At 38.1% G+C, this 15,492-nt stretch overlaps 1 long non-coding RNA gene across 1 annotated transcript in view; it reads left to right on the top strand.

Annotated features, from left to right (window-relative positions):
* Nucleotides 1–15,492, top strand: part of LOC102157594 — a 66,891-nt gene that overhangs the window by 32,538 nt on the left and 18,861 nt on the right. The window contains exon 3 of the long non-coding RNA XR_002343051.1: nt 12,817–12,917. This is a non-coding gene — a long non-coding RNA (uncharacterized LOC102157594). The remainder of the gene's footprint in view (nt 1–12,816; nt 12,918–15,492) is intronic.

The raw sequence follows: 15,492 nt of genomic DNA on the forward strand, positions 1-15,492 counted from the left end.
AGCAGAACACCAAGATAAGAGGTCGAGCCAGAGCTAAGGTCCTAATGGCAATTTGAAAGAAAAAGAGGGTCTCCTGGATAGAAAAGCACAAAATTAGGATATGAAATTATTCCTCTTCTCCCATCAAAGATAGAATGCCACATTCAGGACTAGTTCTGAAGGTCTGAAGGTCTTTTATCTTCTATTTCTTCTTTCCTTTTAGCACTTGGCATCTCTTCTTCTCTCAACTTAAATGCGGGTTTATCAATCGTGCCTGCCAAAAGCCATAAGCTTTCAATGCCTCCCTGCTGCCTACAAGATAAAAAGCAAACAACTTAAAACCTAAAGGCTCCTTTGCATATGACCCTCGACTATCCTTCCAGCCTCCCATGCAACCCATTCTCAAGTCATACTGGATTCCTCACCTTTCCTAGAATACATTATATGTTTTTACAACTTCCATAAATGGTCCCTCTCCTGGGAAAGACCTCCCTTCTCTTTTTTTTCCTTTTTTCCAAGATTGCAATTCATCCTCCAGACTCAAATCTCATTTCTTAAAATAAAAATTAACATTATAAGACATATTCATTTTCAAAAAGCAAATCATTTCTTCTCTGATTTCCCTGATTCCTCCAAACAAGTAGATCAGTCTCATCTCTGGATTCCCCACAGCTTTTGGCTTATAATTGTTGGAGCACTCACCACCAGAGATTGTCATTTTTCTGTCTATATATGCCTATCTCAGTGAGTAGAGCAAAGGAGGAGCGTAATAAATATTTGCTCAATAAATGAATGGATGACTTATTACATTTTGATTTGCCGACATCTTCAGCTGTAGAACCCCATCTATTCATCTGCAACTTGCTGGTGATGTTATTTAAAATCTTCAAGGAGGAATTCATTTTTCCAAAACAGCTGTGAAAGCAATTCCCTCAAGTCACTAACAGAATGTTCCTTTGAATTGATTTGTTTAGAGGTCACTTAGAAAAGTGAGGTATCTAGTGTTTAATTCGTTGATTTTTTTTTTTTTTTTGGTGGCACACCCTTGCATGAATCTCTATTTTAAGAAAGAGAACAAACTGAGCAGTTAATTAAAATGTTGATCTTCTTTTTAGAGTTTACTCTGTCAAAGTCATGTACTTATCTAAGCCAGAAAAGTGGATGGAGACCTTGATCAATCCTTGTTTTCCAGGATACTGACTGTGACCTTGGATAGATAACCCCTCTTCTACTCAATTTTCTTTCCACTGTAAAATAAAGACAGTAATCCCTGCCACTGTACAGATTTCTTGAAAATGTCATTTTTAAGTGAGTACAAACACTAGTCAAATACAAGCATTATGAGTATTCTGTGTGCCTACTAACCATACTGGTATATTTAAATTTATTTAACATTATGTCTCTATGTACCTGTACAATGTATGAATAAACTAGAAACCTAATTAGCACATATTTTAAAAGCTTCAAAGAAGATCATTGAGACAGTACCTGGAAAATTCAGGAATCTCTGCTTTGTAGTTGGAGCTAATAACTTTCCCGTCATTACTGTAGGTTAATGTCTTATTTTCATCAGAAAAAAAAAAAAAAAGTCATTTGCAGCCACAGTCATCTAGTGTAGGAGTCCTCATGTCTGGGTCAAACTGAAGCCCAAATAAATCCCAACTCAGTAGTACATAATGTTAAACTGGTGAATTTAAGAAAGCTAGGAAATGCTAATGTCTAAATTTTTTCTTTCTTTCTTTCTTTTTTTTTTTTTTTGAGAACTACGGAGTCTCAGTTATACCTGTTGACCTATAAATGCAAATGTCTACCAGAATACAGGAATACACTGACAATGTGTTTTACCTAAATTAGAAGTGTCACTTTGCTTCAACCAAATTAGAAGCACCTGTGTCATTTTGATCCAAAGTCACAAGTTGTGAAGAGCTCCAGGTTCAAGCTGGTCTGACAGCTGCTTGGAAATGGCAGGGCGGTGCAGCTGTAATCGTGGAGACAGCAGAGGATAGAGGGCCACATGTCAGGGTAGAATCCTACCATTTAACATTTTTTCCCCCTCCTGAAATCTCACCTTGATTTTGCTTTATATTCATAGTTCAGTTCTCTATGGAAGCAACTGTAAATTAGATTATTTAAAAATTAAACACATTCATTCATTTCACAAAGGTTACTGAGTTCTTCATATGGGACAAAAGGGCAACATGATAGGTCTGGTAATAGAAAGAGGAAGAGTTCACTGTAAACTCAGGGAGGTAGACTTACCAACAGCTTGTGCCCCTAAGGAGTAAGAGGTTAAAAAAAAACAACTAATTTCGAGAGAGAGAAAGGGTCGTGGAAGACTTTTAGAAAATGTTAGCCTGAACAATTTTAGAGACAATGACAGTCTGAGTTAAGGTATCTCTAGAGTGAGGGAAATGCATCCATTTGTTGCCAGGGGATATCAATTTTCTCTGTGAATCCTGAAAAATATAACTAATTCAGCAGTCTTAAAAAAGGGTTTAGAGATGGGGAGCAGAGTGCCAGGCAGTCAGTAAAGTCAGGGGATAAATGAGGAGAGGGTCAAGGGCTGATGGAGAAGAGCATTGCACATCATGCTGTTATCCTGGGGGGCACACTCAGCTTCTTGTGGGCTTGAACTGCAGGCTGGAAGTGACTATAGCAGTCAGGCCCAAATCACAGTACTTTGAACAGGAATGGTTTCATATAAAGAATAACTAGAAGAGGGGACTGGGGCACCCATGGATTAGCTAGTACGAAGTAAAAACAACTCTAAAGAATATTGGAATCCTGGATATAAGGAGCAGGGAGTCCAAAGACGAACCTACTTCCACCCAGCGAGGCTGGGATCTGGACCTTGTTGGAGAGGGCGCACAACTGGCTCACAGGGTGCAGAGAGGAGGCTGTGATGCTGCCCTGGTGAATCTGCTGGAAATTCACCCTGTAGGGAGCAAGGGAAAACTATTCGAGGGCAGAAGATTCACTGGAGGCACTCTGCTATAAACCTCCCTGAGGGTGGAGGGTCCAAGGAAGCTGCAGGCTGCTGCATTCTGCTGCCTGATGTGAACTGTCCAGCTGGGCACTGGAGAAGGTGCCCGTACTGGAAGAGCCTAGTGCTGCAGAAACAATCTGAATCCAAGTGCAGAGCCAGACAAAAGGAACAAACTGGAACAGGAAGAAAAGCCCCTCCTTCTGCTGTGTCTCTCTAGCACCCTCTAGTGGCAAAGTTTAACTGGTCCTTGCTGCTAAGCAAAATATTTCATTAGCTGGTCTCCATGTTCACAGAGCAGGTAAAAAGGATGAATTCAGAACTGAGAGGCAGCAGTGGAGAAAAGATTGGTGGAAGGATGTTCAAGTACTTTGAGCCATAGATTCTTCCACCACTCTGGGAAGTGAGGCGACTGACTGCCTTCGTTTGACCTAGCAGAAAGGCTGAGGTTTTCTTCTTTGAAGATGAAGCTGAAGGTCTCTGGACTGGTGAGCAGTGTGAAAATCAGGTGAATTAAGTGCATATAGACATACTGAATGCAGAGTACTGAATGTTGAGACCGCTGTGCTCTTCCTTCCCAGTTTCCAGAGGCTGGCTCAATGCCGACAACTTTTTAGTTCTGTCTTAAAATGAAAGACAAGTTTAATGAGACATCTGAAGAACATTACAGGTAGAGGGGGAAAAAAATTGAAACTAAAACCAGAGAGAGGAAAGAAAGTTCAATTATTCTCAAAAAAATAGGAGAATATATTGCAAGACTTCCTTGCCATATAAAGGAACATTTAGGGGTGGGGAAGAGAACAGGATAAAAAGCGTAATGGCAGAAGTGAAGAATTAAATAGTAGTGATGAAAGATAATGTCAAGGACACCATCCAGAAACTAGCATACAAAGACAAAGAGATGGTAAATGAAAGAAGAGATAAGAAAAGAAGATGGTCCAGGAGATACAGTATTTGAATCATAGAAGTTTCCAAAAGAGAAATCAGATGAAAAAGGGAACCATCATAAAAGGCAGGGAATCACCAATAAGATAATTTAAAAAATTTTTTAGTACTGAAAGACGTAAGTTTCCAATTAAAAGATCCTACTAATGACAGCAAAAAAAAAAAAAAAAAAAGATGAAAAGTAGGCCCAATTAAGATCTGTAAGTGAAATTTCAATTAAATAGAGATAAGCTTCAGATAGGGAAAAAAAGACAAGTATGCTCTGTGAAAATGAGGCACCAAATGAGATACCTCAACAGCAGCACTTTTCCCTATAAGAGCATGGAGCAGCATTTTCAAAATTATAAAGAAAAAAAAACTTCCAATATAGAAATCAATGACTGCCTACCAGAGTTATGGTAAAGATATTTTCAGACATACGGAGTCTCAAATATTGTATTTCCCATGTAGCTTTTCTCAGGAAATAGAGGGTGCACTCCAATAAAACAAGGGAGTAAGAAAGAAGAAAAGAGGGAATCAAGAAAAACAGGATACTGAAATTAGAAGAAAAACAAGGGAATTCTCAACATGACAAGGCAAGGAATTTCCTAGACAAGTGCTTTGCAGTATCCCTACAGAGCAGTCAGTGCAAAGAGAAAATGAATGGAGGTCTTCAGATGGGTGACTTCATAACAAAATAATTGGAATTGATAGATTACCTAAGAAGAATGATCTTGGGGGAAATGCTACTGAAAGGCTCTTGTGAAAAATTAGCAAAAGATTTAAATAAAACCAATCTAAAAGCAAGGCTGTTACCAATGTCAAGAAAAATACAAGTTTTATAGAAAATGTGATTTTAGTAAATTCCTAAAATGCTCAGCTATAAATATTATTGATATAGTCATAATAATGTAAGCAATTAAAGCTAGACAAAACTTTTAATATAACCCTATTATGGGAAATAGGGAGGGAACTAGGTAGGAGATGAAATTTTCAGGGAGCTAAATGCTCACCCACAATATTAGAAAGTCAATTGATAATATTTAAAATTGAATAATCAAAATATAGGAGTATATGCATATTATTGAGAAATATGAACAGGTAGGTATGAAGAAGGAATCTCTACAGAATTTAAAAATAATTGCTTCTGGGGAAAAATTGGGGAAGGAATTGACAGAAAATTATTGTATTTTGTTATACATTTTAAACTTTTAAACTATGTGTATGCATTACTTTTTCAACAATAAAATTAATGCAAAAAGGAATAAAAAAGAATACATTCAGGAGTTCCTGTCGTGGCACAGTGGTTAACGAATCCGACTAGGAACCTGAGTTGCGGGTTTGATCGCTGGCCTTGCTCAGTGGGTTAAAGGTCCAGTGTTGCTGTGAGCTGTGGTGTGGGTTGCAGACGCGGATCGGATCCCACCTTGCTGTGGCTCTGGCGTAGGCTGGTGGCTACAGCTCCGATCCAATCCCTAGCCTGGGAACTCCATATGCCACAGAGTGGCCCAATAAATGGCAAAAAGACAAAAAAAAAAAAAAAAAAAAAAAAAAAAAAAAAAAGAATGCATTCATTAAAAATGTTTTCATGTTCATACTCATTAAACAAATGTGTGTTAAGAATTCACTGTATGCCTGGCTCAGTGCTATGCACCGGGGGTGAAACTGAAATGATAAAGTTCCTACCCTGAAGGAGCTTACATGGTTAGAAGATTACAGGGAGAGGAGTTCCCTGGTGGCTCGGCAGGTTAAGGATCTGGCTTTTGTCACTACTGTGCCTTGAGTCACTGCTATGGTCCAGGTTCAGTCCCTGGCCCAGGACGTTCCATATGCCATGGGTGTGGGAAAAGAAAAGAAACAAAAATAAGATGACAGAGAGTAATGAGAGAAACAAATAAATTAGAGGATGTTGCCATTAAGTGGTAGACATAGAGTATGAATTGTGGCATGGAGAATTCAATTGTCCAAAAGACATATAGGAAAAAATGAAATGTTTTTTTTTTTTTCATTTCAAAAGAGGTTACCATATTAACCCATTAATAATAATAGCAATAATAGCTGCTACTTTTTTTTTTTTTTTTTTTTTACTGCCTCCTCAGTATAAGATACTCATACTAGGTCTTTTACCTACATCCTTTGATTTAATCTTAGCTCTAATGAGGCAAATCTTATTAGCCTCATTTTACAGATGAGCTGAATCATAGTAGCGTTAAGAATAGAAAAGCTTCACATCTGTGCCAATGGCTGATATGATTCAGCCTCAAAGGGAGGGAATGAACTAGATTATCTTTTTGGCTTACTTCAAATACTGTGATTTTACAGTGACTACAACTACAGAGTTGCAGTCAGTAGATTTGAAAAGTTACTGCTCTAAGTTACCAGAACCTCATAATGCTATTGAAATGAACCTGTGTGCTAGAACATGGAGAGGTCATTGCTAAAGAACTGGTCTTTGTCCTGCAACATTCCTTAAAAAATTTGATATTAACTATTTATCTATCTATCTAGATGTATATAATTACCAAAGAAAGTATTTCTTCTTTCTCTTCAAGTAAACTTCTTAAAATTTCCATATGAATGAATTCAAAGCACAATCAAAATATGCTTAATTGTTCTCTTTTGTAATTCCCCAAATTCTAATATTGTTAATTGTACTTTTAACATATTCTGAATAATGTAATTTAAACTCTAGCTACTTAACTCCATTTTCCCGCCGATTTAATCATTGTGCACCTGCCGTATTTGTCTCTCTTTATAACCTAAAATAAAGGATTAAAAACTGAATAATGAAATAAAATGCTTAATTCTATTTTGTACTCACTCTGCCATCCTATTATTGAGACACTTTGAATAGCAACTATATGTGACCTGTGTAACTCCCACAATACTGTATTCTAAATGGAAATGAAATGAGAGATACTATCAATATTTGATGTCCTTTCCTCCTGTTATTCTCTGTGTATGGTTTTCTATCTTGAGGTCAGATGACCATTCTGAAAAGAGTAGGATGAGATTTCATGTTTGCTAAGAGATTTCTTTTCATAATGCTTCAGAAATGCTCAGGAAGTCAGGAGTTCAGCCTTTGAACATCATTGTGTCAATTACAGAAGCTTTTAAAGTCCTCACCATAAAAGTCTCATAAAAGGTTATTTTCATATTTAAAATTCACTGTGAATTTATTTTTAGACCAGAAAATGAGTTGAGAGTTGTCTTTAATCTACTGTAATTCCCAGGTGTGTTTCCAATTAATTAGAGCCATGTCAAAACAGGTCTGTTGAAATTAAATTACCTTTATTCTTTAAAACACATTTCCAAATCTGGAAGGAAAGAGAGTCAATAAAATACCAGCAACAAGGTTCCTGTTCTCTGAAATATGAATGGTAAATAAAATATTCTAAAGGTACACATAGATCTATTTTATGGATTTAGCTTTGTTATTCACTGGTGTAAAGCCGACCTGTATGCATAAAAAGTAAATAAAAATGACGCAAGGCAGTAATTATAAACCCTTCTTTCTCTCCATCTGTACAGCACTTATTAAGCGCTCCTAATATATTTGCTCCTTCCTATATGTATTGTGTTATGTGTGTAAGTCTCATTTCCCCTGCTACAATACAACTTTTTAAGAAAGTCCCCTTGTCTTTTTTACCTTTTTATTTCTACTGTACCTAAGCTCTGATTTTGCACATATTTAGCACTAATACATTATTTTATTAGTACTTTAAAAAAATTGTCCATTAAAGAAAGAATACTTGGGAGTTCCTTTTGTGGCTCAGTGGGTTAAGAACCTGACTAATATACATGAGGATGCAGGTTCCATCCCTGGCCTCGCTCAGTGCATTAAGGATCCTGCGTTGCTGGAGCTGTGGTGTAGGTCACAGACACAGCTCGGATCCTGCATTGCTGTGGTGTAGACCAGCAGCTGCAGCTCTGACTCGACCCCTAGCCCTGGAACTTCCATATGCTGCAGGTGTGGCCCTAAAAAGAAAGGGAGGGAGGAAGGGAGGAAGGAAAGGAAGGAAGGGAGGAAGGAAGAAAGGAAGAAAGGAAAGAATACTTGAAGAACACAGTAAAAAATTTTTTTAAATCAAGTAAACTCATTCCTTCATCTAAAAATACTGGAAATAATATTTTAAAAGACTACACCTCCTTTATGTTTTTCCTCCTTGTGGCCATTTTTATGCAGTTATAAGTAGGATGTCTGCATAAGTTGTGTATAAAGTCAGACATTATAAGGTAAACTGTTTCCATGCTATTTTTAAATCATATCAAACAGTGAAATAGCTACATAATATTTCATTTAGAGGACTTTAAAACAAAATTATTCACAGTTCTTTTGTTATGAGGCAGAAAGGTTTTTGCAAACTAAGCTGAGCCTTTCAACCTCAGTGATTCCGAGAAGCTGTGCATCATTTTGAGGATAGAATGTGACCAATGATCTGATGATAAGACCATGTCTCAAGGTGTAGGTTTCAGGAACCCTGTGTTACCCATAGCTCTGATGTGTGAGGTTCTGGGGTTCATCAGTTGTTATTGGCATTTTCGTTCCCTTGCTTTTCTACCTTTACTACCCCAAAACTGACCTCCTCCAGAAGATGAAGTAGTTTGCAGCTTTCAGCAGCTGAAGTCCTGTGCTGCTTCAGCTCATTTCTAGTAGAAACTAAGCCACTCCAATATTTATACTGTTAATTGGGATGCTTCCATTCAAGAAAAATTAAACTTTAAGAGAACACCTCTGTTCCTGGGCTTCACCACTCATGGATGAAACCTCTTGACTCTGTACATAGACACACAGGTCAATCTCTCTTGTAGGTGTCACCTCCTATTCACTCACTTAACCCCAATTCCCCCTGCTGTCCTGGATGCTAGTCTCTGCTCTGTACTGTGTATTCAGCTCTCTGCTCAATCCTCTGGAAGCTAATGGTCTATTCGAATAAATTTTTATGTTTTATTTGGAGAGGGAGGGAAATCTCCACCCAAGTTCTCTCATGAACACTGCATTTTCCAGCATGCTCCATTCCAACATCCAGGCCTGGTTCTCAAAACTCCCTTCCAGGCTAGAGCCTCAGACCACCTTGTTATGCAGGGGAAAGATCAGACATTGATTATTTGGGAGATAACTCACATTTTTTTTCATGCATTGTAGGTTCTTAGTGAATATTTGTCTACTGTTTAGACATTTTCCAGAGGTGCTGCAAAAGAAAAACATTTTTTTAATTCTTTAATGGAAGTTGACATAGTGGTTACTTTGGGGGCTGAATAATGCCTGAGAGTGAGCTTGAGGGAAGCTTCAGGTGTACTAGAAATAGTCTTTAATTTGGTTTAGATGGTCATTAGGATGGGCTCACTTGGTAAAAATCCAAGAGCTGTACATTTACCTCTGTGATTTTCTGAATATGTTATGTTATTAATAAAAATCACCCTTAAAAACAAACAGCAAAATCCTTAAGTGATTAGAACATTTCTTAAGACCTTTTTACCTTTAAAAATTCTGAGATTCAGAGTTCCCATCATGGCTCAGTGGAAACGAATCTGGCTAGTATCCATGAGGATGCAGGTTTGATCCTTGGCCTTGCTCAGTGGGTTAAGGATCCGTGTTGCCATAAGCTGTGGTGTAGATCATAGACGTGGCTCAGATCTGGCGATGCTGTGATGTAGGCCAGGAGCTGCAGCTCTGATTTGACCTCTAGCCTCAAAACCTCCGTATGGCACCAGTGCAGCCCTAGAAAGACCAAAAAAAAAAAAAAAAAAAAAAGTAATTCTGAGATTCTAAGCCAGAACCCACTAAATAAACATTCAGAAGATCCATACATGACTAGGGTACCTCTATCATTCTGGCCCATGGATGGGAGTAAGGTTATTAGCACAGAGTGAGCTAGAATGGAAATTAGAATCAAGTGTCTGCTCACCTCAGTTCTAAATGGCAAATCTTTCAAATGTGCCTGAGGAACTTAAAGGACAGACCAGGAAAGAATCTTCCCTGTTCCAATATGTGACAGGGATTCTCTCACCCTTCTGCTATCCCCTGTCTCTTCTCCCTAATGTCATACCTTGGCTACTCCCATTTTTAGTACTTATTTCAGTATTGCCTCATTTGGTGGAATCTCTTCTGCTTTTGATGCTGTCCTATCCTATTTGATTTTATATTTTCCATATCCTCTCAGTTTCAGTCAACCTGGCTTTTGCTACAAGCTAGGTCTGAATGAACACTGATACAACTGCAGAGTGGGTCACACAGCAGTAGGACTAGTCTCTGACCTCCCCTCTAATAGAGGGGTCTGGGACACAGGAAAACTGGATGCAGGGCACAAACCTGGAAGGAGACCAGGACTAAGGTCTGCAGCAGCATAATCAGAATTGGGAATTCAGGCAAGGCTGATAGGAACTGTTACCTATTAAATATTTAAAAGGAAAAAGAGAGCATATGCATAATCCAAGAGTCAATCTTAACAGAAGGCACAAAGAGACTTGGAAGGTGAAGGCAAGAACTCGGGTGAGGGATGGAGCATTCGTGATCAGAATTATGAAAGATGAATGTATAAGGAGGAGTGGGAACTGAAAGCCAACTCTGATTCATCTTGAGATCTCCTCTGCAGTTATATTAAAGCAGAAGCCAGTCCCCAGATAGACTTATCTGAAGCTTGAAGGTGGGAATGAGCGGAATTGCCTGGATGATGTGAAGAACAAATGACTGGGGAAAAAAGACAGCTCTTTATTTACGCTACACCCTTCAGAAAGACAGGCATCCCAAGTGCCAATGCTTGTGTTCCTTAACGTTTTTATTTTCTATTGTAGGACATTAGACTTTTTTTTTTTTTTTTTTTTTGTCTTCTTGCTATTTCTTGGGCCGCTCCGTGGCATATGGAGGTTCCCAGGCTAGGGGTCCAATCGGAACTGTAGCCACCAGCCTACGCCAGAGACACAGCAACACCAGATCCGAGCCGCGTCTGTGACCCACACCACAGCTCACGGCAATGCCGGATCGTTAACCCACTGAGCAAGGGCAGGGACCGAACCCACAACCTCATGGTTCCTAGTCTGATTCGTTAACCACTGCGCCACGACGGAACTCCAGGACATTAGACTTTTTATGTTAAATTCTACAGGGAACCTACTAGTCATCATGGGTCCTTTAATTCACAGTAATTTCAAATATAGCTAGGAATTATAAAAACTTATGAGGAAACACTTCACTAAAATTTAATAAACAAGATATCAAGTGGAGATTTTTTACTTATTAAATGAACAAACTACTTATTAATTTATTTTTAATTTAATTTTATTTCTTTTTAGGGCCACACCTGTGGCATATGCAAGTTTCCAGGATAGGGGTTGATTTGGAGCTGCAGCTGCCAGCCTATGCCACAGCCACAGCAACACCAGATCTAAGCCACATCTGCACCTATACCACAGCTTGCAACAGTGCTGGATCGTTAACCTACTGAATGAGGCCAGGGATCAAACCCATATCCTCACACTAGTTGGTTCTTAACCCAGTGAGCCACAATGGAATTCCATAAATGGACAAATGAACCAACAGTCATTGAAAATATGTCCTATCTGTTCTTAAAGCAACTTCCCAAGGGATCTGTTAAGAAACACTTTAGGGAGTTCCCGTTGTGGCGCAGTGGTTAACGAATCCGACTAGGAACCATGAGGTTGCGGGTTCGGTCCCTGCCCTTGCTCAGTGGGTTAACGATCCGTGTTGCCATGAGCTGAGGTGTAGGTTGCAGACGCGGCTCGGATCCTGAGTTGCTGTGGCTCTGGCATAGGCCAGTGCTACAGCTCCGATTGGACCCCTAGCCTGGGAACCTCCATGTGCCACGGGAGCGGCCCAAGAAATAGCAAAAAAAAAAAAAAAAAAAAAAAAGAAAAAAAAAAACACTTTATTTTCAAGTTCCTGTGTGTATTTGAAAGAATAAAAAGACCTTGTCTTTATTCTCAAATATTATTTAATTCCAACTTTACGTTATTTAGACCAACTTGATCTTTGCATGGATATGAATTAATAAAAATTTTCTAATAAAATTAGTTTTTTGGTCCTATGAGTTATAAAATACTAAAAAATTAAACTGGTCATTTTAAAATTCTCTTATTCTCTGCAAGTGACAGCTGTTGATGTTTAATGTGTACTGAGCTCAAAGAAGTCATAAATAGAAAACCAAATTTAAAAGATACTTTTTAATTTTATTTTTTGGCCTTCAAAATATGCCATTATGCCTGGAACAAATGGTTCAAACTCAGACTTTTATCATGAAATAAAACTGAAATAATAGTTCTGGTAATGGAAAACTATTTAGTATTGTGTATTAAGGTTAAATTTTTTGATGAGTTAATTAACTTTTATTTAAATGCTTTACTCTTTCTGCAAAAAGAAGAATGTAAATTTATAAGAATCTACACTAATACAAATTATAAGATTAAAATGCTTTTACTGGTAGATTATCTCTACAAACATAGCACGAGGGATGAAATTGCTCTAAAACTTTGCCACTTACTATTGCAAAGCCTCAGTCAAAGAAGCACAGAATAAATGTAATGCAAATCCTGAATAATACTACTCTTTAAAGCAGGATTTCTTATCTTTCTATAGAGAAGAAATTGGTAAAGGCTCTAAAACTGTCCACTTTTATTCCATTAAATATAATAAACAACTATTTTATATTGCGTCTTTAAATATTCAAATATATGGAACTTGACTCTTCATTTTATGTTCGGCTGGATTTTGCTAAAGGTAGCTTATTTCTAAGTCCTTTTAAAATATTTTTATGAGCTCATATTCCTTGGAACTTTATCAGTGGCATTTCTTGAGGCCTGAGTTTAAAATATGTCATTCTGTGGAGAGGACTTGAGTTTGCTGAAATGCCAAGAACCTGTGTATACTACCAGTCCAGGACCATTTTCACATATTGTCTTTGTTTTTTCCCCAGGCATATGGATTCTGGCTGCAAAGCAGAGGGAAGACTTAGTAAGAATGCTCAAGCAAAGAATTTTCTTGTTTCCCTTTTACCCAGGGCGAAGGCCAAGAAAGGTAAGCATCCTTATAATCACCATCTCCTGGATGGCATAGTCTGTCTACTTCATATATTCCCTTTGAGATTCCTAGATTTGCTTCTGTGTTTCCCTCCAATCTTTCACTTTGCATATGAGCCCAAGTGTTTCTGTCTTTAATAATATACCCATTAAAGTAAAATTAAATTGCCAGGTCAATAGGTGCCCTGTGCCCTCAGTGCAGATGCTGATTTTAGCACTGACCTGGAAAGAGATTCATAATTTCTTATAATTTCTAGACTTTAAGGAGTTTCCTCACTTTTCCTATAGTTCTACATTTAAATATTTTATATATATATAGGGCCCTACCTGCAGCATATGAAAGTTCCCAGGCTAGGGATAGACTAGGAGCTACAGCTGCTGGCCTGTGCCACAGCCACTGCAATGCCAGATCTGAGCCATATCTGCAACCTACATCACAGTTCACAGCAATGCTGGATCCTTAACCCACTGAGCAAGACGAGGGATTGAACCTGCATCCTCACAGACACTACGTCAGGTTCTTAACCCACTGACCCACAACAGGAACTCCTAAAAAATATTTTATCCTTAGAGTTCCCGTCGTGACTCAGTGGTTAACGAATATGACTAGGAACCATGAGGTTACAGGTTTGATCCCTGGCCTTGCTCAGTGAGTTAAGGATCTGGCATTGCCATGAGCTGTGGTATAGGTTGCAGATGCAGCTTGGATCCCATGTTGCTGTGGCTCTGGCATAGGCTGCAGCTACAGCTCCGAGTAAACCCCTAGCCTGGGAATCTCCATATGCTGCAGGTGTGGCCATAGAAAAGACAAAAAATGTATATACATTTTATCCAGTTGTTCTGCTCTTTTACTCCAGAACCTGGGTAGAAGAAGGATACCTCACCTACGACTTGACCTCAGTGTAGAGAGTAAGAGTCAAATTGCTGGTGAAACACCCAGTGTAAAAGTCTCTGCTCTGAAGAATGTACAGTGACTTCTGCTCACCTTCATTGGCCAAAGCATGCCTATGCCTGAGCCTGATCTCTATGATATGGCAAAGTATACTCCTCTCAAGGAAAATACTGTCAGCACATGACAGTGGTTGGATCCTCTTTTGGGTACAATCCTCTTTTGGGAAAGGAGAGAATGAATACTTATAAACAATAATATAGTCCCCCACAAGAGAGATCACAGGTGAAAGAGCAAATTTGGCCAAGTTAAGTTGTGTTCACATCAGACATGGGATGCTTAAAATGCCTATATGATTGACATCCAAGCACAGATGCCAAGCAAGTGATTGGATATATGGGTCAAAGTTGAGGGAAAGCATCTAAATGGGAGAGATATATTTAGAAACATTAATTAAAATTTGTAGCTGAAATCTTGTGGAAGAAATGAAAGCTTTCAGGGATAAGATAGTAGACTTGCCATTTGCACATTAATATTTGCCTTCTTCCAATTTTCCTTAAAACCCAAAGGTCTCTTGGTCTTTCATTTTCCAATTTTTTATAGAAACATGGATATCAAGAAATACTTCTCTATGACAAGAAAAGCAGCAGTCCAAGTGAGATAAGTGATAACTGAGGCTTAGGGTCCATGTGTGAAGGATGGCAAAGGACCAGTAAGTGGAAGCGATAGTACATGTCCTGTCCAAATGGGCAGCTGACACACAGCTCTAGCTAACTATTGCCCTATGGAAATACCACCTTAAGCTGTGCAGATGGCCCAGTTTTTTAGGAAAAACTGAAAACATATTTAATGTGTAATCCCCAAATTTTAAAATATTGAATATATCTATTTCAAAATATTTCTATGGCCAAATTGTTGTTGTTGCTGCTGCTGTTGTTGTTATCATTATCATCATCATCATTGTTATTCACTATCTGTAGGCAGATTTGGTCTATGGTATCACCAGTTCGTATATGATCTATGATATAGAATGAGAAGAGGACAACGAGAGAAACTTGAGAACATTTAAAGAATGAGCAGTAAAAGAGAACTCCATTAAGAAGAGTCATAGGAGAAACATAAGAGAAAGGGAAGTCACAGACCCCAAGGGAAATAAATATTTCAAGACAACTTTAATCTGGTTATTTTAAGGCATTGATGCTTTCTATTTCTCAAAAATGCACTAAACAAAATGCATTTTATATTTCTTGAATTAAAAATGTACTCCTGAGATGCTGAGGTATTTAAGATACCATTTCAACTTTGAAGAGGTTAGGATATGCCCTGAAAAGTATCTGCAATGCAAATCTTTATATATTTTAAAATCAATATATTTTATTTACTACAATACTGTAAAATATCTGTCCTTCAGTCAATAAAGTATACAGTTCTGTCTATACCAAAATACAATATGAAACATGTTATATAGAACGACAAATTTTTTAAAACAATAATTTAAAGCCAGAAAATATAGCACAGTTTGTGGATATGTGCTAAATCATTTTTCAAGCCATGGGAAGTAACTATCTCTGAGCATCCAGATGTTCTAACAAACATGCTAAAATTAGAAAAGAATTGCATTAAGAGAGACTAACATCAGCTTTCAAGGAGTCTTAAATGAAGGGTAGCATGATTTGAGCAACTG

This window comes from Sus scrofa, chromosome 1 (assembly GCF_000003025.6).
Source record: "Sus scrofa isolate TJ Tabasco breed Duroc chromosome 1, Sscrofa11.1, whole genome shotgun sequence".
NCBI classification, from domain to species: Eukaryota; Metazoa; Chordata; class Mammalia; order Artiodactyla; family Suidae; genus Sus; species Sus scrofa.